The sequence below is a fragment of the Macrobrachium nipponense genome, chromosome 44, assembly GCF_015104395.2.
Source record: "Macrobrachium nipponense isolate FS-2020 chromosome 44, ASM1510439v2, whole genome shotgun sequence".
In the NCBI taxonomy this organism is placed as follows: domain Eukaryota; kingdom Metazoa; phylum Arthropoda; class Malacostraca; order Decapoda; family Palaemonidae; genus Macrobrachium; species Macrobrachium nipponense.
Genome location: NC_087221.1, coordinates 11765187 through 11791498, shown reverse-complemented (window position 1 = coordinate 11791498; position 26312 = coordinate 11765187).

The window sequence follows — 26312 nt, the reverse complement described above, 5'->3', positions numbered from 1 at the left end:
TTCGCAGCACACGCTACAGGTGGCAGGACTAGGAACCATTCCCGTTTTCTAATCAGATTTTCTCTTCCACCTGTCTCCTGAGGTGAGGCTGGGTGGGCCATTTAATTGTATATATCTGCCAGGTAAGTATGTACAAAACTTTATTGTATCATAACAATATCATTTTTCTGTGATTCGACTCTTTCCCCTTCTACCTGTCACATGTATAATGTTCACTCTTCAACCTGTGGCTGTCTTTATCACTACACATGCTTACATATCTCCATTCTCCACCCATCTATGCATCTTTCCTCTATGAGCTACTGCTGCTCTCCTTCTTGGACGCACACTTTGTTTGAGATTTTGGTCAACTTGTCCTTGTAGCGAGTCACATTCACACCTGGCCTGCTGACTCATCCCTTTTTACTATTCGCATTTTGGTGAACTTGTCCTCACCAACTACACAGTAACTGCACTCTCTCTATCCCTTTAATGTCTCGATCAGCAAGCACATCCTCCTCCTCTTTCAAAGCAGTAGTACCTCTGATTCCCTTCACAGTCCCTCTCCTGCCTTCGTTACCGTATCTTATTTCTCCATCCTCATCCTCGCCTTCGCCATCAACATCACCCTCTTTCATCACATCACCAGCATAGTCATTCTCACCTCTCATAGGCATCACAGTAACTGGGTTCCCTTTGAAACTTCTCTAAGGTCTCCAACTGAGCTACAGCATTTCAGTAATTGTTTGGAGGTCATTCCTTGGAGCAAAAAGGGAGGCTTACTTGATATCCTGTCTGGTGGAAATCATGCTTTTGCTAACTCATTTGATAGCCTTGCTATCTTCTAGTGCAGTGTTGTCCAAACAGGGGTCTGTGTACCCCTGGGGGTATGCAACATAGATCATGAGGGTACGTGAACAAACAAGGAACACACACATACACACACAACAGAAAAATCCCATGTTGTATGACGGCCAAGAGAGGGGAGCGGACGGATGGGTACCCGGGATGGACACGTATTATTCGTGTACAAAACCAGTGCTGACTGCTGGGTTCAACCACTTACTGTTGCTCAGTCTTGTCTTAAGCGTCAGAGTGTGCGTGTCTGTTTTTCTTAGCATACAAGCTTACAGTCGCAGTTGGTCATTAACTGCAGCAATGGATAGATGGCTAAAACGTGGCAGCTGCAGCAGCCGCAGCAGTGACGCAGATGAAGGAAATCAAACGGGTGCAAAGAAAAAGAAGACAGATCTTCCTAAATACTGGCAGTACAAGGAAGATTATGTGCTTTTGGGATTTACTGCTACGAATTCTGATCCTCTGGAAGCTTTGTGCTTCTTTTGTGGGGAGAGACTGGCCAACAGTAGTATGAAACCAGCTCACCTCCAGCATCACCTGAAAGCAAAGCATCAGTGTCTTGTTGGTAAACCAGAAGAATTTTTCAAAAGAAAGCGCTCAGATTTTCAGTGCTCCCAAAAAGTATTTCAGATAGCCACCACAACTTCAGGTAAGGCTCTAAAAGCATCTTTAGCTGTATCTTTATTAATTGCTAAAGCCAAAAGGCCATTCAATATTGCTGAAGAACTTATTTTGCCAGCTGCAGGAATGATGGCTGAAATAATGCTGGATAAAAAGACAGCTGACCAACTAAAAGCAGTTCCTTTGTCACATCAAACTGTGTCTCGCAGGGTAAGTGAAATGAGTGCAGATATTACGGATCAGGTTGTGAATAGGCTGAAAGCAAGCCAGTCATTTGCACTCCCAAATTGACGAATCCACTGACATCAGTGGGCAGGCTCATCTTGTCTCCTTTGTGAGATATATCGATGAAGATGATATCAAAGAACACATACTATTTTGCAAAAAATTAGAAGAGTAGACAACAAGGGAGGCTATTTTCAATGTCATTAATCAGTTCTTCATTGAACAAGAACGTAGCTGGAAATCTTGCATGAGTATGTGTACAGATGCTGCTGCATCCATGACCGGGAAGGTGAGGGGCCCAGTGGCAAGGGTTAAGAAGGTAAATCCTGATGTGGAGTAGACTCACTGCATCATTCACAGAGAATCGTTAGCATCAAAGAAAATGAGCTCACAGTTGCACGGAATTCTCAATGATACCATCAAAGTAATCAACTTTATTAAGTCAAGGCCACTTAATAGTCGTCTGTTTCACTCACTGTGAAAGCGTGGGGTCAGAGCACACAGAGCTATTACTGCACACAGAGGTGCGCTGGCTGTTGCGTGGGAGGATACTCACAAGATTGTTCGAGTTGCGAGATGAGGCAGCTTCCTTCTTATCAGAACATGAGTCTCCTTTTGCCACATATTTTGAAAATACTACTCGGCTTGCACAACTGGCATATCTTGCAGACATATTCAGCAAACTCAATTAGTTAAATTTGTCTCTGCAAGGTAAGGACACAAGTTCTCAACCTGTATGACAAAGTTGCTGGTTTTCAAAAGAAAATAGAGCTGGAAGCAAACATGCTCAAGGGGAGAGTTTACGTGCTTTCTTCTGTTAGATGCCTACTTTTCCAATAACAGTTATCAGAAAGGCACTGTGAAACCTGTCATTGTGGAACATTTGACCAACCTTATTAGTGCTTTTAAGTCTTATTTTCCTGACATACATGAATGATCAGTACAGCTTGACTGGTTTAGAAATCCATTCCTCTTTTCTGACCACGAGAAGCTTCCTATTTGTTTCCAGGAAACACTGATAGAAGTGTGTGCGGACCGTGGCCTAAAACTGTTATTTGAAAGCACAACACTTCTGGAGCTCTGTGATGAAGGAGCACCCTGACTTAGGAAAAATGGATTTAGAAAAACTTTTGCCATTTGGGTCTACCTATCTTTGTGAGGCGTCTTTCTCCGCACTGAGCATTATAAAATCGAAACAGAGAAACAAACTAAATGTCAACCTGGAACAAAACCTCATCACTGCAGTAGCCTCAATATCGCCATGGATGGAAAAAATCATCAGTGAACATCAGCCTCACATCTCACATTAAGTTGTGTAAGTAATTTTCAAGCATTTTGTTATTAAATCATCATTTTTATTTGTGTAATAAATTTGAATTAATTGACCAACACTCCTATAATGCAGTCTTTTCATAATTAATATACTATTTGCATGATTATCGTAAGTAAAACTGAGTTTGGTCAGCCATGGTGGGCGAGGGGGAGGGGGGGGGGGGGTTACGTAACAGTAGGAGAAGGTAATAAAGGGTACAATAGGCGAAAATGTTTGGACAACACTGTTCTAGTGTATATTGCTCTGAGGGAGCGATTCCTGAGGTTTCTAGCTTCCACCACTCGACATTGCTTTCTGGGTTGGCTAGCCTACATACCGTAAGTGTGCGAGTCGTGCATTGATCTATCCCCTGTAAGGGCCACGGGGCACTCTCCCATAGGGAGACACCTTTTTGTGCATTTGGAAGAGACAAACGCCATCAGTTTGATCTATTCAGAGAACAAAATAACTAAAATAATCTGCACCCACCAGATTGTCAACTTTCTATACCAAATCTTGCGCCAACTGTTTATCGGCCATTTTACACCCCTCACTTTGTAAATGTTTCTTTATTTGAGATGAATCTTACCTACTGTTGAAGTTAGCTATATCTCCCCACCGATTAGGTGAGTTGGCATTCAAACAAAAATCGAATGGCTGCCCGGATGACTGTCTAATTTACCTGTTCTCCACCGGGTGTGTTTCGAATGTTTTAGCTATTTTCAGAATTCTCCTTGCCGCCATTGCGGTTAGGCGATTGTTGGTATTCTATGAAGTTTGGCTGTTTTACACCTGTTTTTTGTATTGTAATGTCATTTTCCTAGGATATATTCCACTGGAAGCAAAACCTATAACATCATGCTGTTTAGGAATGTTTTTGGTATAACCAGGGTGTTGATATTGGAAGTTGATCAACATTTTGTTTGTACTTGCAAGGGTACAGAGTGTGATCTTGGAACTATTAGATGTGAAGAATGTAGGGAATTGGTCTGAGAAATTTATGCCTGAGTATGTCAGATATAGGAAAGATGGGAAACTAATAGATTGCAAAAGCAATTAGGTCGGGACTTAAACCTGTCAGTTCTATCCTACTTAGTGCCCCTTCATCTGCAGCTATCCCTACTCAGAATAGGCATTTTGGTAACACTAGTATTGACTTCCTTTGTAGCTCCGCTTTCTGCTCCCAATTCGGTTCAGGAAAAGCATAATGAAAAGTTAGAACATTACATTAAATCTATTTTTAGTTCTAATACAAGTTGAACTGAGTTCGTGACGGGAACGTTCTGAATCCCCCCATAGTGTGCACTCTTTTTCACATTCCCAGTTATAAGTAAGGTGTTGGTGCCCTCATCTGTAGTACATAGCTTGAGCCTAGGACTGCCCTGCGAGAGTTGGTAATGTCTGCTGCTAGGGAACTGGGTCGGTTCTCGGGATGATGGGGTTCTATGCCCTCCAATACCTACTTCGCCATTTTCATGGTCTGAATCTCATTTAAAGCGTTCACCAAAGGACCATTAAAACAATCACATAAGGACCTTTAAAGCGTTCACTTAACAACCGTTAAAGCGTTCGCATAAGGTCCATTTCGGTAAGTGTTAATCCTCACTCCGTAGGCAGATTCTGCCGTCTTCAATACCTAGTTTGAGGTGTTAGCATGCATACGATTAATAATATATAATGATATAGGTATAGACAATTTTATTGAGATGATAATGTATCTGTAGCGCGTTTTACACATTTAGATATGTCGACTCAGTCGACTGTTTCTCTCTCATGTTTTGGTTATTCTAAATTCTTGTCTGCTAGCTTATTCCTCTTTCTTCATAATACTTGTGTTTGTTCTTTGCCTGCTTACTCTTTGGCTATCGGCAAATCACTTACTACTGCCTCGATTAATGTTTCTCTTTCAAGTCGACACTGTGTGTAGTATCTAAAGTTCTCTCCAAGTTAGATATTATTCTAGCTTCAGAGCTTTCTAAGTCCTCTCCCACGGCATCCCAATCTTTCCTGTGTTCTGGCACCTTGTTTTCTTTTCCTCAATTGACTTGTGCGGACATTGTTGACTCATGTGGATGTAGTTGACTCGTGCGGACTTGGCCGAGTCCTGAGTCGCTTAAAACTGCCTTCCTCTTATTGAGTTGTGTGGTATGCGATACAGCACTCAGCTGTTGTCACTTCTTATTGACACGTGTCGCTTTCTGTCACCAAGGGTTGCAGAGAAAGAGCAATCCTTTAAGCTCTTTTGTTTACCTCCTGTCACCCACTGTTGGAAGAAGAGTTTGAAATGGAGGGTTGAAGCACTCCCCTTTAAGGAAGATGTGCCTACTTTTACAGTAGAATCATCTCCAATTGATAAGACCTTTCCTTTGTCTCTTCCATCTCTGCAACAAGGAACCCTTGAAGAAATGGAACAAGAACAAACCAAAGTTCCAAAAAGAAGCTACTCCTTCACCTGCTGAAAGTATGGACATATCAAAACTCCATAAAGATACATCTGCTTCAGAAACAGCCAAGGAATCAAGTTCCATGGATACTAAGAATATTGTAGTAGAGGTCCACTCTGCTCCATATCAGAAAGCCAATAAAAAACACAACAGATCTAATCATAAGCCTCACATATCAAGACAATCTAGAGAAACTCCTATAAAGTCCCACACGGAAAATAAACCATAGCAATAGTATAGATTACAGTTGAATTGACCTTGGGAGATCCATGCAATTAAAGTTCAATCTGGACACTTTACAGTGGAACTGTAATGGACTAAGGACTTGCTCAGAAATTCTAAAAGTATTATTGCATGAGCATAATCTAGGGGTTGTATGTCTCCAAGAAACTAAGTTAGGAGATGTAGTATACAATCTGGGTCTAACTTATGAGATCTATTAGATGAGCTCCACAGATGGAAATTGTGACCATGGAGGTGTTGCAATAATTATTGCCAAATAATTGCAACATTGTATCGTTCCCCTTAACACGCAGGTTCAAGCAATTGTTATCCAGGCTATTTTTGACTGAGAAATCACAATCTGCTCTCTTTACCTTTCCCCAAGATGTAGGTTCTGAATAACCTCCAGTTCCATGCAACGTAAAAACACCATATATATATATATATATATATAAAAAACCAAGATGTAGGTTCACTCTTGGGGACATTCAATTTTTAATTGATCAACTTCCTCTTTTTTTACTACTTGGTGATTTTAATTTACACTATCCACTTTGGGGTGGCAAATTTTTAGACACAGAGTAGGATCTTTGATGACATTGTTAATAATAATGATCTTACACTTTTTAATGATGGTGAATCACCCCGCTACAGACTTGAGTATTTGCTCTTCTTCACTCTATTTGGATTTTAACTGGTCTGTAGATGAATATCTACATGACATTGATCACTTTAACATTCATCAGAAGTTTATGAGAAATGTGCCCTCGAATTTTGCTATTAAATGGAAGGAAAAGGAAGCAGATTGGATCAAATTTCAAGAAGGTATTAACCTCTCCCAGGAATTTGAGTTGTTTAAGTGGGACTTGAACAACTGAAATTCCTGAGTACTTTGCTTCTGAATTATTGAACAGTGCTGAAAACTATACCAAAGACCAAAGGAAAACCACGCAGACCTGATGTTCCATGGTGGGATAAAACCTGTAGTAATATGAGGAAAATTACCAGGAAATGTTAGACATTATAAAGCCAGTCAGTCTGCAACTGCAAAATCTATTTACCAACGAGCAATGGCAAAACAGAGGAAATATTTTTAAAAAGTAAAAAGAGAATCCTGGCCTTTTTTTATATAAATGCATAAATTCCAAGAACCCAACCAGGTTCATCTAAAAAATAAAATGAGAAAACTAAGTGGCAAATATGTTTCAACACCAATGCCTTGTCTGAAAATCAATGGAGACCTTTTCATCAAACCTAATGAAGTTGCTGAAAAACTAGGTGAGCATTTCTCTGAAGTATCAAGTTCTAGAAACTTTTCAACTCGTTTCCAGATTATTAGGAATTCAACCATCTCCCTTAACTTAAATTCTGGAAATGGTGAATCTTATAATGCTAAGTTAACTTTAGTGGAATTAAGGGATGCTATATCATCATCTGAATCAGCATCCCCCGGGGAATGATAACATTCTTTATAGCATACTGGAAAATCTTCCAGATTCTGCTAAATCTTATCCCCTTAAAATCTTTAACAAAATATGGGAAACTGGTATTCTTCCCCCTTCTTGAAAGATTGCAATTATTGTTCCTGTTAAGAATCCATTGAAAGATCCACATCTTCCTACAAGCTACTGGCCAATATCTCTTACAAGTTGTATGTGCAAATTGTTTGAGAAGATGGTGAATTCTAGACTAATGTGGCATCTAGAGAAAAATGGTTTATCATCTGTCCAATTTGGATTTAGGAGAAATTGTCCCACTTTGGACCCACTACTAAGATTATCAACCCAAATTCAACAAGGTTTCTCAAAACACTGTCAGGCTATTGGAATCATCTTCGATCTCGAAAAAGCCTATGACACTACTTGGTGTGTTTGGTATTATTAAACAGCTTCATGACATGGAAATACAAGGTAATATGTTAAATTTCATCAGGTCATTTCTAAGTGATAGATATATTAAATTTAGAATTGGAAATACCTCGTCTAATGCTTTTGAGCTTATTAAACTTAGGATTGGAGATACCGTGCCTGGAAGAAGGCATTGAGTGTCGTCTTACTTGCTGTGGCTATAAACAACATTGTTGAATGTCTCACCTCCAGTAAAGGCATCTTTGTTTGTGGATGACCTTTCTATTTGTCACTAGTTATGATGCTGTTGCAGCTTGTAATTTCTTGCAAAAGTCAGTTAATACAATCAGCAATTGGGCAGATAAAATGGCTTTCGATTCTCCCCTTCCAAAACTGTGGCAGTTCGTTTTACTAGAAGTACTCGAAAGCATCCCAAATATTAAGCTGAGAGACACACTAATACCATATGAGGAGGCGGCAAAAATTTTAGGGATGATCTTTGATAAGAAACTAACGTGGGCTAGTCAAATTGACTCCTTGAAAGTTAAGGTAAAGAAGTCCCTTAACATTTTAAAAGTTTACATAGTTATTAATGCACACAAAGCATTAAAAATAAGGTTTTCTTAGGATTTTTGATGATGTTCCGGCTTACGATGATTTTCGGCTTACAATGCGTCACAAGAACGGAACCCCCGTCGTAACTCAGGGACGGCCTGTATTCACATTTCACGGGCAGCACTTTGATGGCTCAGTGTAGGTATACAGTACCGTCTCCCTACTGCAATACTAGGAACGACTTAGCTAATCACGTCATTCTGTTTTCTGCCGTGCTCAATGAACATTGAGTGCTTACAGCGGCTTGTTCTTATTTTCTGGTTATATCACCGGATTTCGGTAGTGTTACAACCACTGGAATGCATTCACAGCCTTTGAGTAGGATGAGTCATGTCTTTTGTTTATTTTGTTCAGATTAACATCTATTTTAGCCAGGTACTTGCAGTCTCCGGGAATAACAATGGCCTTATAAATCATTCTTGATTGGACCACAATTCAAGTAGATCAAATACTTTTCCATGTATCTATTTACTTACCGGGCTTAACGTAAGTCGTCTGTTAAAAATTGCCTTCAGTAAGTATTCTTCATGTTACATCATCCCCTTAGGCCAAAGTTTCGTTTTTAGAATTTGTTTAACGGCCATGAGCTATTAGCAAGAGTTACCTTAGACCAATCCTTTTACACTCGTGATTGATTGTTCACCCGACATAGGCTATTCTCAAGCTGAAGGTAATGCTTACCTCAATGTAATTCTAGAATGTTATCCATTCTTTTATTCCAAATCTTTGCATTTATTTACTTACCGGTATTAGGCTACAAGTAGGTCACCTGTTAATGGATACCTTTAAAGTAATTCTTGAACGTTGCCTCATTCCATTAGGTAATATTTTAATTTGGGGATTTTGTTTACCGATCATAGTCTAGTCGCAAACTGCCTGTAAATATAATTACCTTAAAGGTAATTTGTGAATGTTAAGACCTTCTTTTAGGCCAAATGTTGGCAATTAGGCCAACACATTTTTTGTTTTTGTTTACTGTGCCTGCGATACTCATCACTTTCTTTTGCAGAGACAAAGGTGGAGGTGGAAAATGTAGTAAGGAGAGTATGGTGTCAATTTTGACTACTGGAGACCATACGCAGATCATTCCCGTTAATTGAGTATTAATTTACTACAGGGTTTTTGCTTTGACAGAACTTCGGTACGTTACAGAGAGAGCTGGTGTGGCCTCAGCATATGGAGGTATATTCCAGGTGTCATACAGTTGTGAATGTTCACATTCGGTAACTTAACCTCCATCTCGCTTGTCGGACTGGAGCTCTGGCCACTCGAATCAGTTAGCAGGGTATGACCCAAGGAGGTTAGAACGACACTGTGCGTAATCGGTTACTGACTTTGATTACTTTGAATTCCTGATAATTCTATTCTAGTAATGTTCCCTTTTGAGTAATCGGTTATTTGTAAATATCCGTTTTATTCTTTTATATTAGAGTCGGGTTTGCTTCGAGAATAAATATGAAAATTACTTGTTGATATAAATTTATTTTTCAGAGTGCAAATGTACGTATATACATTTACGTTAATTTTCAATACATATCTGAATATAGGAATTGCTATTTCATATATTTATTAATACTTATATTATTCCTTTATCACTAATTGGAGACTAAAAGCACAGTAATTTACAATATTAGAGTGGAATTTGTTTTGTTACTTTATACAAAAATGTACACATGCATTTTCGTGATTTTAAGGAAATAAAAGTGCCTTCATTGTCCTAGATGCCAGAATTTCGTATAAAGTAGTTAATGATCGATTACTGATCGCTTATTTTCTTAGAGTAATAAATAAGTAACTGAGATAACCAGAGAAGAGTAATAAGTAACTGAGATCGCCAGAGACACCGTCATCTAGCCTCTAGTCTGTCTGAGCATCATTTTGCGTTTTTTAAATATAAAACTGAAAATAGGAAATGCTAATGTCATTCATACATTTTTAGCATTCCTTCTTGCTTATCTGCCAGAATTTCATATATGGTAGATAATCGACTACGGATCGATTATTTGCATAAAGTAATAAGTAACTTAGATTTCCAGAGATGTTGGTATCTTGCCTTTGTCTGTCAAGGAGCAAGAACCATGCTGGCATAAGGCCATCTTAATCAAAACACCAACTGTCCGAGCGTCCACCCCTCTGCGCCCATTCGGGCGCCAGTGGCTGCCGAGTGCCCAGTGTTTTCTGTGCCAGTGGCTGCTGAGCGCCTAGTTTTTGGGCACCAGTGACTGCTGAGCGCCGAGTTTTTGGGTGCCAGTGACTGCCGAGCACCCAGTGTTGAGGTCGACAATGGCTGCCAAACGCCCAATGTTTCGGGTGCCTATACCTGCCTAACACCCAGTGTTTGCCTCTCACTTCCCAAAGCTGACGCCAGTGCTCTCCTACTAACCCTCCTATCTTAGTCATTCGCTCCTGTGCCTGGCTCCATCGCTTCCTTCCCATGCCTTTGCCAATATTTTATTTCGATTACCATGGATTTATAAATGTAACAGTGAAGGGTTGTGCAGTGGAGGAAGTGGCTACTTGTCCCTCGATTCTCCTAGACAAAGGTCACTGTCCCGCTCCCCTGCACCGGGGAGAAGACATACTGGAGGTTCAAGGGAGGTTGGGGGTTACATACAGGTAGTTGCTCCCTCTGTCGAACCTGTTGCTTTTCGGTCCCAGGTATTGACAGACAGCCACTGAAAAGGCGTCTTTCTGGATATGTGGTAGAGGAGGTGACTATCTGGCCCCTCTGATCTCATTAGACTTAAAGTCACTGTCTTGCTCCTCACGGCCAAGAACAGCCTAGGAGAGGACATAATGGTAGTCGAAGGGAGTCCGAGGGGGTTGCCCCTAGTAGTTGCTCCCTTAGTTGAACCTGTGGCTATTCCCAGGTATCGGCAGACAGCCGCTACTGAAAAGGCGTCTTGTGATGTGTTTATTGGTTTTGACTTAACACTGCTGGAATAGTTTTAATTTTGAGCGTCCTGTACTTGTGCCTGGGCGCTCAATCTCGAACGTGACCTCTTGCTTTCAATAGCCAGTCCTCTCCCAGGCTTTCATGCCAGGTGTGTGGACTGGTTTGCCTTCTCATATATGCTCCAAAAGGTGGAAGTACCGACTTGTCTGCTGAAGAGGAAGCGGATCAGAGCTTTGGCATTTTGGATGGACACCAGGTTTGGACACTTGGATATCTCTAGTATCTGGTGATTTTTGGTCAAGCACCAATCTCCATCCAGGTGCTTGGCATCATCTGAGGAGCTACACTACCATGCTCCAGCACGCTCAGAGCTTACCACGCCTTCCCTGAAAGCAGCTGTTGGTAGTTTGGCGCCAGCTGTTGGATGCCCGATGACAGTCTCCTCGTTTGTATTCATCGACACTACAGGATCTTGTGTTTGCTCCTGTCCTACCACTTGTTTAGGACATCACTTGAGTCTTGCAGTAAACTCTGTATAGTCAGTCTTCTTCGTGAGATTTTTGGTCATTGAGAAGACAGATGTGTGGGGAGACATGGCAAGTTCTCGCCATCTTTTGGTGCATTCAACTCCACTCAACTATTGTGTTCCCGTGATCTAACCAATTGTAGGAAGAGAAGGCTCCGTTTGGTTTGTGAGAACCCATACTCTCCCTTCTAGAAGTGTTTTTTGCTCAGGCGAATAAGTTTTCCTAAGTCTGTACTTTGCTATCATCACTGCAAGTTGATGACCTCATGCGTTATTGCCCCCTCCTGCTAGGTTTGAGAAAAGCAGGCTAGAATGGTCAACCCTCTCTTTTTTTTTTCCACCTACTTCCTGGGTTATACCGTGATGGATAAGGGAATAATAGGAACTCTACAGAGTGTACTCCCCAGAGTTTTGATTCGAGTGCCTATGTTACTAGTTCTATCTTAGGATATCAACGGATGTACGTTCATTTGTTTGTGGGAACAACCAGTTCAGCATGAACTAGTCGTCTTCAGTGTCCTGTTATCGCCATAGAAACCGTTTTTCAGGATAGCATCCCGTTAGGTCTTAGGTTAGCAGGGTTGAAAATTAAGCTAGCTAAGGTGCTCCTTCTTGAAGAAGCAAATTACATATTTAGGTTATGTCATATATAAAGAGGGAGTTAGAGTAAATTATGATAAAGTCAAAGCAGTTGCAGATTTCCTGTCCCTAAGACAAAGAAGCAAATTAAGTCATTCCTGGGGATGGCGGATACTTCCAGAGGTTTGTGAAAGGGTTTTCTAACTTAGCAGCTCCTTTAACAGATGTGCTGTGGGAAGATATTCAATTTTTATTGGGGAAAGCCGCATCAAGTAGCTTTTCAGAAAGTTAAGGACTCGTTAATTAATCCCCCAGTTCTGAAATTTCCAGATTTCAGCGAACCCTTCACACCTATACCCTCCTGACTGATGCCAGTCAGGAGGGTATAGGTGCTTGCCTTATGCAAAAATTTTATGGAAAATTCCATCCGATAGTATATTATAGCAAGAAATTTGGGACAAAGGGCAGCAATGAAAGACTATTGGCTACCGTAGATAAGGAAGCCTTGGCAATAGTATCAAGCGTGGTTGATTTTAAAATGTTGCTAATGGGGAATAAAGTGGAAGTTCTTACAGACCACAAGCCATTATTAGATCTTTTTAATAAGCCCGATCTGTCACCCAAAAGAGCTCAATGGTTCCTAACTATCAGAGACTTTGATGCGAAGCTCAAATATATAGAAGGCAAGTTAAATGTAGTCACAAATGCCCGTAGTAGAAGTTTTTATGATACGGAAGGATTTCAAGTTGGGGTGGTTACTTGTGATTCTATACAACGGGATATCAGTCTCATAGAGCAAAGGCAAGATGAGGATGAAATTTTGGCAGACACAAAAGCGTTCCTCAGAGGGGATTCAGTCAGGAAAGGTTATAAGTTACCTTTTTCAGGTTTAGAATTAGAAGGTAATCTGTTGGTCAGGAAAATTGAATATAAATTAAGGACAAGTGAAAGTAAAGGGGACAACACAGGTTGTGATTCCAAAAATCCTAATTCCAGTGGTTTTAGATATAGTGCATTGCAAGTTTGGTAGCCTACATTTATGGGTAGAGAAGATGCATAACGAGATGCATAATAAGTATATTTGGCAAAATATGTGGACAGATGTGGAAAATTTTGTGAAAAAGTGTAGTGTGTGTAAATTGCAAATTGGGGTCATATCCGATACCAAGTAGACCTATTCAGAGAATACGAATATCTATAGATATCTCAGGAAATTTTTGTGAATCAAGATATGCCCACAAGTGTTTATTGGTAGTAATAGATGAAAAAACGAGGTCAGTAGAAATTTTTCCACTTGGGCATAAAACAACTGAAGATGTAGCTGTAGCATTTTTCAATGGGGTCATCTGCCTGAGGTTTTGCTGACCAACAGTGGCAGAGAATTTGTAAACAGGATCTTAAGAGTGTCTAGCAGAAGTTATGGGGATACAGAAAGTAACAATTATTCCATACAGACCTGAAGCTAACCCTGGGTTATGTGAACGAGCAAACAGGAAAGTTCTCAAAGCTCTCAGGAAGGCTATAGGAGGAAATGATAGAAACTGGGGTAGATATATAGATACAGTTCGTCATAACATTAATACTATGGTTAGTGATTCCATTAAAATGTCTCCATTTGAAACACTGTTTGGTTACCAAGCGCGAGGCACATTTGGTTTGTTGCCTATACCTCATCATGGAGAAGATACAATTGAGGCATTAATTTCCACAGCAAAGGAGAGACATGCTTGTCTCAGCCATAATCTCGAGACTAAGACCCGAGAAATGGTGGAAAGAAGCAACGAGAAATCATTAGATTTTAAAATTGCTATTGAAGATTTGCTATTGAAGATAATGTATTCCTGAAAATCAATATGAGAAATGAACTAAATTACAAGTTAGGTCCAAAGTTTGAGGGTCCTTTTAGAAGTTATTGAAGAAAAGAAAGGAAACAGATTTGTAGCCTTATATGAAAAGACAGGTGTCGGTCAAAATTGACGCATATAATAAAGATTAAGAAGACGGGAAAATTAAAGGTACACTGCGCAGTTGCGTTTTTTTTCTAGATTTTGCAAATGGATGACGAAATATGTGAATAATCAGTCTTATGTAATATTCCTTTTTTCTTTGATTTTTTTTACTATTTTCTTATGTGCAACTGCAGCGATTTGGCGTAAAAATCCTGGGTAATTGTTGTAATAATGGAATAATTGTGTGGAAAATGTGGTAAAATACTGTGGAGTTGAGAAATATTATAAGGAATTTTTGGGGTAATGACTTGTTGGTGATGATTTTTGGTGATTTGGTGATTCTTGGTGGTGTTGATTTTTTGGGGACGATTTTTGGTGGTTATTTTGGTGGTGATTTCTGGTGGTGTTGAATTTTGGTGGCTATGATTTTTGGTGGTGATCTGTGGTTTTATGAGCCAATGGGGTGGTGACTGGTTCTTTGTGGTATTATGGCTCATGGGGGTGGTACTGATGCATTGTGTTTTTACGGTTTCCTTGGTAAGGAGGTGTATTCTATGAGGTTATATTCACCAGAGGTTATATGGCGGTATATAGCATGTGGTTAATGATTCGTGGATTGTGGATTTCTGAGATTTAGACCCCGATGAGGTGATTTCTTGGATGTTATATACATGTGGCAGTATTGCAAATGGTTTACATTGAGATATATTTGGCAGTGTTTAAATGGCTTAGTATTTGGCCTGTGGTGGTGTATTTTATATTGGTGGTTATGTAATAGGGGTGGACAATTTTTGGGTACCCGTGTGGTAACAATGAGGATTTCTTAAGGACTTATTTTGAGGATTAATGTGGTTATGTGGTATCAGTGAGGATTTCTCGAGGATTTTGAGGATTAATGTGGTTATGTGGTATCAGTGTGGATTTATTAAGGATTCCCAAGTTAGGATTAATGAGGATTTGGGGCTAATTTGAGGTTAATGGTGATTTCAGTATTTATGAAGCTAACTTGACGGCAATGTTGCTGATTGGGGATGTGTTGAATAAACAGGTTGTTGTGGTGTCTCAGATGAGACCATTTGTTGATATTTTCTTTTAGAGTTGATTACTTAGAGGTTTATACTGTTTTCAGGAATTCTAGATGATGACATTCCATGGTGGGGAATTTTAAGGGGTCATTCGGGAAATGATACCAATATGTTGCGGCGGTAATTTATGTGGGCGATACAAACTACATTTGGTAATGTGATAAAAGAGGTGAATTATTAATGTTTTTGTAAGGGGAAACCCGTAATCAGGATTAAGTGGTTTTAATGGTATCTTTACAAAGGGTTGCTGTGGTAGAGACGGGATGGACTTTATCTTGAGATACATGAAATAGAAATAAGTCATTATATTTGATGGAGGTTAGTTGTATAAACATTACAGGATTTTGTTGTATAAACATTATGGGGGTTTTGTTGGTGTACTAGTTGTCAGATAAGGGATTAATTGGAATGGTCAGTTAGTGATAAAAGTTCTCCTTGTAAGTTTTAAAAAGGGTCAATAGATAAAGATCATTTTGTTCATGAAACTTACCTGACAGATATATATATAGCTGTATTCTCTGAAGTCCGACAGAATTTCAAAATTCGCGGCACACGCAGTGGGCGGCCAGGTGGTAGTACCCATTCCCGGAGCTGGGAGGCGGATATCAGGAACCATTACCATTTTCTATTCATATTTTTTCTGTCGCCGGTCGGTAAACAACTGTTTACAGACCTCCGCCTAGGATTTTGAAACTTCATTAGCCGCTTAAGTATCCTAATTATTCTTTCGATTATTGACTTGGATTTGTGGCTAGGCATACGCTATCATAAGTTAAATTTTTTCATTGCATATGATGTCTGAAGCTAGTTAGCCTAGTTTCAGACTTTGTTGTCTGCATGGGGTAAGGTGAGGCTACCGGAACTTTCGGTAGACACTCGCTTAGTATATATGACGTTTACATGTTTTCTTTGCATAAAGATCAATGTAATTGTGTAATGTGTGACTGATTACGGAAGAAGTAGGATTCATGTACGCATTTTAGAGCGTGTTAGAATCAGGAGTTTTCCTCCACAGTAAACAGAAGTTAGAAATAATGAACCTTCTAACCTCCTGTAGGATTTATTTTGCCTAACCCTGTGGTATGGCTTACGGGCCTAGAAGAAGTGTCTGCTAGAGGATTACATCAAGTAATCTTAGACAAAAGTGCTCGCTTTCCAATCAGTGTTGTGAAGTGTAGTGCCCCTTGTGTTGTGGAGGGGGCGTCAGATCGGCCCCATAATGCCTCTAGGCCTGGACCTCTGTCGGACTCCCAGGACTCAGGGAGAGGGCATGTCGAAAGCCGCAAGAGGGTTACGGGGCTCCCCACCGATCTGGCGTCCCTTCGGCAGGACCTGTTGACGCTTCCAGGCTGCTAAAGATCGTGCACGTGCACGAATCTTGAAGGATTGCTTCTCGTCCTCCGAGGCGTCCTCCCCGCCGCAAGGTTGGAGCACTCGGAAGGACTCTTTCGCGGCCCTCTAAGAAGCTTTAGAGAAGAGGACGCTTCACGTCCTCTCTCTCGTCAGGAGGGAACGTCAGATCGGCCCCATAACGCCTCTAGGCCTAGACCTCTGTCGGACTCCCAGGAAACCAGGGAGAGGGCATGTCAAAAGCCGAAGGAGGGTTAGGGGTTTTTCACGCTGATCTGGCTTCCTTTCGGCAGGTCCTGTTGTCGCTTCCCAGGCTGCCGAAGATCGAGCACGTGCACGAATCTTGAAGGTTTGCTTCTCGTCCTCCGAGGCGTCCTCCCCACACAGGGGTTGGAGCTCTCGGAAGGACTCGCGCCCTCTTAAGAAGCTTTAGAGAAGAGGACGCTTCACGTCCTCTCTCTCGTCACGAGAGGATGAAAGAGTCCTGTGCCCTGTCAGGGCTCTCAAATTTTATTTACATAAACGAAGGAAGTAAGAGGTCCTTCGGGTAATTTATGGTGCTCAGGAAGAGACCACATCTACCCTTTTCGAAGAATGCACTGGCTCTTTTCCTAAGGGACATTATTAAGGAGGCTCATTCATCTTGCCAGAAGAGTGATTTGAGCCTCCTGCGAGTGAACGCTCATTTATACTTTATTAAGGAGGCTCATTCATCTTGCCAGAAGAGTGATTTGAGCCTCCTGCGAGTGAACACTCATGAAGTTAGAGCTGTTTCAACCTCGCTAGCATTCCAAAAGAATATGGTAATCAAGGACATTCTTGATTCCACCTTTTGGAGGAGCAACTCAGTATTCGTCTCCTCTCCTCATGGAGCTCCGTATATGTTTATGTAACGTTCGCTTTACTTCGAAAAAGGATGTTGTTCAAGCTGATAAGTTTTGACGTCCGGCAAGCTGCTTTGCACAGTCAAACAACTTATGTCTCTGGTTCGGCATAAGAAGGGCAATTTAGACGTGAGGAAGCTTTTGGAGGTGCTCGACGTCCTACAAGTAGAGACGTTCTCCAGGACGCTCGGCAAGCACCTTGCGAGGGTGTCTTTCGGACGCTCGGCGTTCCTTTGCTGAGTGTGTTTCTGGAGATGTTCTTTTGCATTACTGTGACGCAAGTTGTCGCACAGGCGGCCACTGTCTTTGTAAGAAGGTATGAAGGTCTTTAAGGCCCGTCTTGAAGACGAAAGCCGTACGTCTTCCTTTAGTGTTCACACACTTCAGGAGCAGCGTGCGGCTCTCCATGGAGACTCGCATGAGGACGTCCCTTGAAAATATTCAACGTCCTACGCAAAACGCGGTACGTCATAACATTGAGATGTTGGCAAGGTCGCTCGCCAGGACGCCTCTTGGCGTGCCTTGCATGCATCAGGGCGCTCAACGAGATCAGGACGCTAAGCAGGACGCTTTTGAGGACGCTCAGCAGGACGCTTATGAGGACGCTCGGCAGGACGCTCGGCAGGACGCTTATGAGGACGCTTTTGTGGACATTCGCCAGGACGCTTCGGTGGAAGCTCGGCAGGACGCTTTACGAGAGAAAAAGACTTGTAGACTGCGTCTTATTGCTGTTCAGGATGTTTCTTGGGACGCTTGACGCTTTCTAAACGCTCGTCAAGAGGAGGTTTTTCAGGACTCTCCACAGGACATTCCTTTACAGAAAATTTTAAAAAAGGATTCGGAGTTAGCGGAGAGTCATACCCGAATTTTTTCTTCGATCCCTCCTGCCTCTTCATCGATTTCTCTGAGAATCGGGAAGATTATATACTCGGATTCCTGGGTGACTTTCGGTCATGTTAAAGGGTTTTCCCCTATTAGCAAAGTGCTAATTGTTTTGTCTAGTAAGGACGTTTTCCCCATTGTCAAGATACTTAACGTTTTGTCTTTTAAGTGGGGGACCCCTCATAAATGGGGTAGTTCTCATTGACATAGATTTTAGCGTTTTTATCGTTTAAGCGGATAAACTCTCATTAACAAATTTCGGAAGAGCTCTCATTCATTTTCAGAGGCTCATCCGGGGAGTAAGAAAAAGACTTGTAGACTAGACCCAGGAAGTCTTATGTCCAATATCATAAGAACATTGAACGGTCCTTTTCGATCCTCGGTTCTCACTTGATGGTCTCTATTCGAATATTACTCCCTTCTCTTGGCAAAGAGTCAAGGAGTTCTTTTAAAAAGTCTCATTCATTAGAACGTGGACAGTCGTTTTCCTTTCTTTCTCTTTTTCTCGTCGAGGAAAGATGTAGTAGAGAATTCGATGTTCAAATTACTACAATACTTACGTAGTTTATCTTTGCGTCATTTTGCTAACGCATGGGTCAAGTCATATACGCATATCGTATTTACCTCTACGGATAGAAGCCGAAAGAACTGTTGTTCTAATGTATTTAATTGACACTCCCTTCAACCTTCCAAGAGTTTTCGGAGTAAGAACAACTCTTAAGGTATTGTACGACAACACCAACTCAGCTTCTGTATTTAGCGAATTCTGTTTCGTTTAAATATGCCTGCTTGAGAGTTTCCTTTTGCTCGACAATATCATACCTATTCCTTCGTAAAGGGAGTAGCTGGCAACTCAGGCAGATAGTGCGAGACGATGAATGAACAAGGCTGCTGTTACTGTGATCTACGCAGTACCGGCTAGATCTGTGACATGCGCGGTTGGTTACGTCTCTCTCCCCTGCGGGAATGGCTGACTAGCCGTCTCTCTGCCCTACAATCATGGATTTTAGCCTCGGGTTGAGGAAATTTCTAGTAATCATGAATGAGCATGCCTTCCGTTTACTTAGAAAATTTCAACAAGATATCTCTTATACCTGTTCGGTGCGGTTTTACCGCACTGTAACAGAATTCTGTACGAGTCTACCGCGGCATAGCACTATAATAATGCTCTCCTGCTTATGCAAAGCGCAGCCTTATTTAGGGAAGGAAGCATGCTTTGTGAGGGAATGGATGAGTTTGCTGGGGACCATTTCCTCGCTGGAGAAGCTTGTTTTCCCTGAATAAACAGCAATTCAGACCTCTACAGTTTTTCCTCACGGAGAAATTGGAATAACATCAAAGATCTAGTAATAATTCTAATTTTCTCTCAACGGCTTGAGGATCACCTCAGGTGATAGCGAGAGGGAGGTACCAGACATCCGAACAGAGGAACAGATGTCCGGGCACATTGTCTGAAAGAATTGGAAGCCAATTTGGTCGGCTCTCCAGTTCCTCGAAGAGTGAGTTTTGATCGAGTGGTCCAAATCATCTCGGATAATTTCTCAGCTCTCTCATAGCTCAAGAAGAGAGAGTTGGTTATGGGCTTCGGCACGGAACGTAACGATCCTCAAGAGGTTAGTTAAACTAGTGCACGTCCGTGCGGGTCTTCTCGATCGAAGGCAGCAACTACTGACGTCTGAGTAATCCTCACTTAGAAGTATGTCGTAAGTGAGGAGAGACTGAGGGCGTCCTTTCGTTAAGTTTTCGTAATATTGAAGACGAAGGAGCTTCCTCTTAAGTTGTTCCCTTATTCATGATCCTAGAGGATTAGCATTAGTCGCCACCATGTTGGCCTTTAAGAGGTTGGATTCACAGGGGTCATGTAATTCAGAGAGAATTGTCCAAAGACCCTTCCCAAGAGAATCGGTGTAATCTAACATCGTCACTTAGTGAAGTATCTAATATCTCTCCTCTCTGAGTCTGAAGGCGTTCAGACTATCGAGAAGCGATAAGATCTTCAAGATTAATGGCAGTCTCTTGGCCAAGGCAAAGCAGTGCTGCCTATTTTCAGTGTTCAATCGGAGGGGGCCGTTTCTGGAGATAGTGAAGGGAAAATGACTGTTCCTCCACCTCGACCTCTGTGAATTTCTTTATGGTTCTATCTTTCCGTCTGAAGTATGAGATAAGCTAGAAGTCTTAACTATTGTAGAATATGCAAATATGTTGTTGACGGCCTCTAGGCTCAGAGATTCGGTTCTGTCAAACAACAAAGCTTCACGATCTTTGAGGTCTGTGGAGATTTCGAAATTCTCTGGATCGAAGGTTCCGGCATGGAACTTAGACGTAGTCTGAGTTTCTGATGCCAAGAGCATTTCGAACCTATCCTTTCTGCGAACTTAATACACGTGACCAGAAAGGCTAACATTCTAACCGCTCTAGCCACGGCAAAGAGGGTTAGTGAGGTTTTAGCCATCATCAGAGGTTTTGGCTTTAAAGGACATAATGCGGTCTGTCCTCTAAGCCTTCCGTTCTTGGTAAGAACGAAAACCTGTCTAACCCTTGACCTGAAGGCTTGGAGACCAAGGGTATGGCACAAATTATTGGGCAAGGGCATTAGAGAGTCCTGTGCCCTGTCGGGTCTCTCAAGTTTTATCTTGATAAAACTATAGAAAGTCGAGGTCAACGGACAATCTGCGGTGTTCCGTAAAAAGACCAGACTGGTTCATGTCCAAGAACACCCTGGCATTATAGTCAAGGAGTTCTTTTAAGAAAGTCTCATTCATTATGTTTGCATAAAGATTTGAGATTTTTTTCTTAATATGAATGCTCAAGAGGTGAGGGCGCGGCCTCGGAAGCATTTCAACAGAGCATGACACTCAGTAACATCCTGAGTGCCACGCTTTAGCGAAGCAACTCTGTGTTCGCTTCACACTCCCAACGGGATGTGAAGACGACATTTGAGATCTGTAAGTCGCTAGGACCATACATATCCGTAGATATATTTTTGGGGGCAGGAAGCAACACGAATCTTATCCTATAGAAAAGGGATAGGTGTGCTTTTAACTTTGAAGGGTTGGTTGCTTGAGGCGCGTTCCTTTTCTTTAGCCTAGAAGTTATGGAACTAACTTTGATAGGTTAGGTCAGGTGGTGGTTTTAGCTTCGTTGCCCTCAGAAGTATGGTCATATGGTCTAGTCACATTGCGGTCACGCCCCCGTTGACAGATCATCTAGAGCGCACCAGCATTACAGGTCTCTACCTCGCTGGCAACTCTAGTAAAGCAGAAGCAGACTTTGGTGACAGTAATCACGAAGTCGGCTATGCTAACAGGTGAGGAACCAAGATGTATATTATCTACTTAATTTAGTTTCCTAAAAATCCTATTCTGTCTCTTCCCACCATCCGAAGGTGGGATTCAGCTATATATATATCTGTCAGGTAAGTTTCATGAACAAAATGTTATTGTTATAATACAATTAAGTTTGTTCATACTTACCTGGCAGATATATATATAGCTGTATTCTCTGAAGTCCGACAGAATTTCAAAATTCGCGGCACACGCAGTGGGCGGCCAGGTGGTAGTACCCATTCCCGCCGCTGGGAGGCAGATATCAGGAACCATTCCCATTTTCTATTCATATTTTATCAGTGCCACTGACTCCTGAGGGGAGGTGGGTGGGCACTTTAATTATATATATCTGCCAGGTAAGTATGAACAAACTTAATTGTATTATAACAATAACATATTTATCTTAGTGAGGAATTTCAGTCCTCAGTAATTGACTATAAGGTTGGGCATGTTAGTTCATGACAAATTTGTGTGTTAAAGTAAGAATTTATTTCTAGTAATACGTTAGACTTGTAAGGGGGTCAGTTAAGTCCTATTAATGACGAAACATGGACACACGATGACTTGGAGAATTCCCAAGCTCACACCGAGATTTACTGCGCCAGATGTTTGTTCTTCACACAGGCGACAAGGTCACAGATTGCTACAAATACAGGGACGAGAAGTCGTCGATGGCTCGTGTAGAGTCATCTCTGGATAATTTCTGGGCAAACCAGGGATCTACGATGCTTCTATGAGGCGGGTGCAGGAAGCACTTGCGTGGAAGTCGCGGAATATTTCAAGTCGGCAACGAGGAGACAGTTACGATTCCATCATTGGAAGACGGCGAATCTACATATCAACGAAGGTGTTAGGTTACACCTACAGCGGTCACAAACCCCCAATGACTCATGCAGTCATATTTCAGAACGGTGTATGGTGCTCAGCCGATGCATCTACAATTCATTGACAAAGGGGTTCATGAAACACTTACATGGGGATCACTAGACAGTTAAAGTTCTGCCTACACTGGAGAAAATTACGGTCCCACAAACTAGAAGATAATGGAGAGGACGAATTTTTCGTTGCAGAACGCTACACAGTTCCAGGGATTGCCATTATGGTAGCGATAATGATGGTCACAATGTGCATTGCAGGGGCCATCAAATTTGGATGCAGCCGACAGGGTAGGAGGACCTCAGCTGCAGAAGTGGTTCTAAATCATGTGACAAGTTAGAAGACATTATAAACTATTTCCAATAGTCGAGTCTAGTATGCGACAGGGTTGCATACAGGGGGTGGCCGAGCTGTATAAAAGGCACTGGACATATGTATAAATAGATATACAAAAGTGGAAATAAGTAAGGTCAATAATCTGAGTGACATGACAGTCGTTCAACCTCGGGTGTTAGTTTGAGATGTGCGAAACAGCGAATTCCTTAAATCACTTGTATAAGACAAATTTTTGTCTTATACAAGTAGCATGCATACGTTCATGTGTCTATTTGCATGAGTGCGTGCTTACATCTGTTAGAAGTCAAGGAACAAGATAAAATCTCTGGTGTGGAAATTAATGGGGGGAATTATACGACAGACATTGAGCGTGAAACCAGGCCATAGGTGGTGCTTGGAGATCCACAGAGATAAGGTATAGTGAAAGAGAAGCTTTTGAGACTTTTTAGCCATGAACGGGGAAGTGCAGAGAACATTGAAAGATTTTTAAAACGTTTTATCCATTGCACTCGTGATGTATTTCACTGTCTAATAATTGTGGTTTCTTTATTTCAGATGTATTCGATTGTTGGTACCTAATAAGGAATTCTCTAGACTTTTATCTGACATTTATTGATAAAGACTCAGAGTCATTTTGGCAATGGGGGATATGTTAATAGTACTTTGATGATTTTTTGGGATTCTTTAATTTATTTATTCAATATGACTGCACAGAAGAAAAATGGTGTTTTAATTATCTTTGGGGATTTCTTTATTCGACTTTTTCATTTTCATGTTAGTTATTTTGGAAAAGAAAGATTATATTTTCGTATAGCGAGAGTTTGAATTCGCCTACTATGAGATTCAGGGCCTCTGTAACATGGTTTTTTCGCAATAACTTTTTATCTATGCATTTCATAAATATAACGCTTATTCAGAATACATATTACATCAACACATAAATTTTGAGTGTATTCTGCACTACGTAGGTTGAATACATTTGGTACTTATAATGTAAAAGTGACCTTTTTTGAAGACTGGCCAACTTACTCAGAGAAAAGGTTTCGAACGCACTCGTTACGTAACTTATGACATCATTTCTTCCCTCTTTCTCGATGGATGATTGGCTATACGTAACGAAGGCTAAACCTCTGGCAACAATGACATACAAATTTAAATACAAGCAAAGCAGTACACCTTTATGAACTCTGGAACCTCCCCACTGATAATTGTCATAATGAACAAACCAACAAAATATGTTAATAAATACATAAACATTTCGATTATTAGTCTAACTCCCAAAATAAGTTTCCAAAGAAATTACAGTCTACTTTATAGGTCACAACAGATTGACAAGATGTAGGGAATAGTTGGTAATTACCAAAAACATAGTAGACAAGCTTGATTTGATAACTGCTATATCCAATGTCAAGCAATTTTTATTTATTGGCTATCTACCTATTTACTGAAAAAAAATAGCCGGTACCGTATATTGGCTTTAAACCTTCACCAATAATTATCGTCAGAATGGTGACTTCATGAGGCTCCACCCACTTTCACCTCGTTATAATTCAGGATAACACTGAAGGCTACCATGGGCATTGTTGGATTAGAAAATTTAACTTCTGGCTATAAAAACTAATTTATCGAGTAGTTGTAAGAAGTGCTAAATGATCCTCAAGGATCCCAGCAGTTGGTCTAAACGTTTAATTCATGTATATTACTGCTATACTGTTGCGGCACTACTGCTACAGTAGTATTACTATGCTAGCACTGATACCCCACCCACATCTATGTATCGTTCCGCCATTCATAAAGTCTTTGGGTTTCAGAGCCGATGGCATTTCTGTCTGGTGGATGGGCGGGGCAACATTTAGTCAAAAGGTGTTTGTTTACCTTGCTTACGTAATGAATGTTTTTCGACTCTTGGCTCGTAATCATTGGCCATGGCGTCGGCTAGTTCATTTTTACTCTATAAAAATCAAAACTATCGGGTTTAGGTTATTGATAATGCTGACAAAATTTGTGTGTGGTTGTAAAATATACATATGTCAACTTTCAGCTACATCCGATGCTTTGACAAGGAGCAAAGTCCAAAAAACCGTGTTACAGAGACCCTGAATCTCATAGTAAGATTCATGATTGACGTTCAGCTGGCTACAGGGAAGCCAGGCGATGGGAATCAACAAAGGTAGGTCTCGTTATCAGTTAGGACTTCTCTCCTTATAGCTAAATGGGGTCATTTGACCCCATAACATATGTTCCAGAGAGATCCGTGAATCTGGAGTCTGCGAATACAGGGTGTTCACTGCACTTTACCTTTGAATCTGTATGCGGTTCTTCAATTCATTATTTTGTTGACCTTTGAATCGTTCAGAACAAGCTCCTTGTGTAGAAGTTTCTATGGAAACTTTACAGTACCCTTTGACACAGATAGAGTTAGAGAGCCACAATCTTAGTCAGATAAAGTAGGCTTTGCTAAAAACAAGGCAGTAGTTTGCCTTATTTTGTGCTAAATGCAATTTTGGGCTAGGCCCTTACCTACAACAGTGTCTTTTCCAAGCCTGGAGTCAACAGGGCTTGAGGAATTCGATCCTTTGGGGGTCCAGTACTGTTTATTAGGATTGTTGGAATTACACTAAAAGGATTAAACCTGATGTAAAGGTTTGGAGTTTAGTGATTTGGAAACCAGAGCTTCCAAAGAGTAGGTCCTTGGTTGAGGACTTTCATGCTAATTTCCATCCTTAATGGAAGATAATCCACTGGGCATGTGAGCAATGGCTACAACCTTTAAACTTGAAAAAAACGTACCCTTGGATAAGATATTCATGTCACCAAATAAACCATATAAACTGATGAGATGGTATTGGAAAGAAAAGGTTTTCATGAAATTTCCTTTTGCAATCATAATGTTATGTGGAGTACATGCATATATAAACTTTTTGATGTCAGGAAATATACCTTGTAATTCTGAAAGGTGTTGAAAGACAATGTCCTTTTTTTGCATTTATTTTCATTTGACATTAATACCCTTTGGTACATAAAATATACATATCTTCTTCAGTTGGGCACATTGAAACAATTTTGGGTTGTGCAGAGTTTAAGACAATATATAGTCAGTTCTCTAAGTTACTCTGGGACTATGAATAAAAATCATAAATCAGTCTCTAAATCATCGCTGGTACAAGAGTACATTATGATGTCTCATGGCAATTAAAAACATGGTAGAAATATAGATTGCAATCTACATGTAATGTGTCAATGTGATACATTTATGCACAAAAGTGAACACTGACATAATAATCAAAACAATTAAATTATCATTAGTTTATACGCACTAGATTTTGACACTATAGTGATAAAAACCTCCGAAGAGACTTTATACTGTATATGCATATACACTGGAGACACCATAAATGTAGTATTCTCGTTTTGTGTGTATGGGTGTATTTTCCCAATGCGGGAACTAAATGCAAATCCATTTTGTTCACAGTAACCACAGTGGTAAAAGTGTTGGGGCA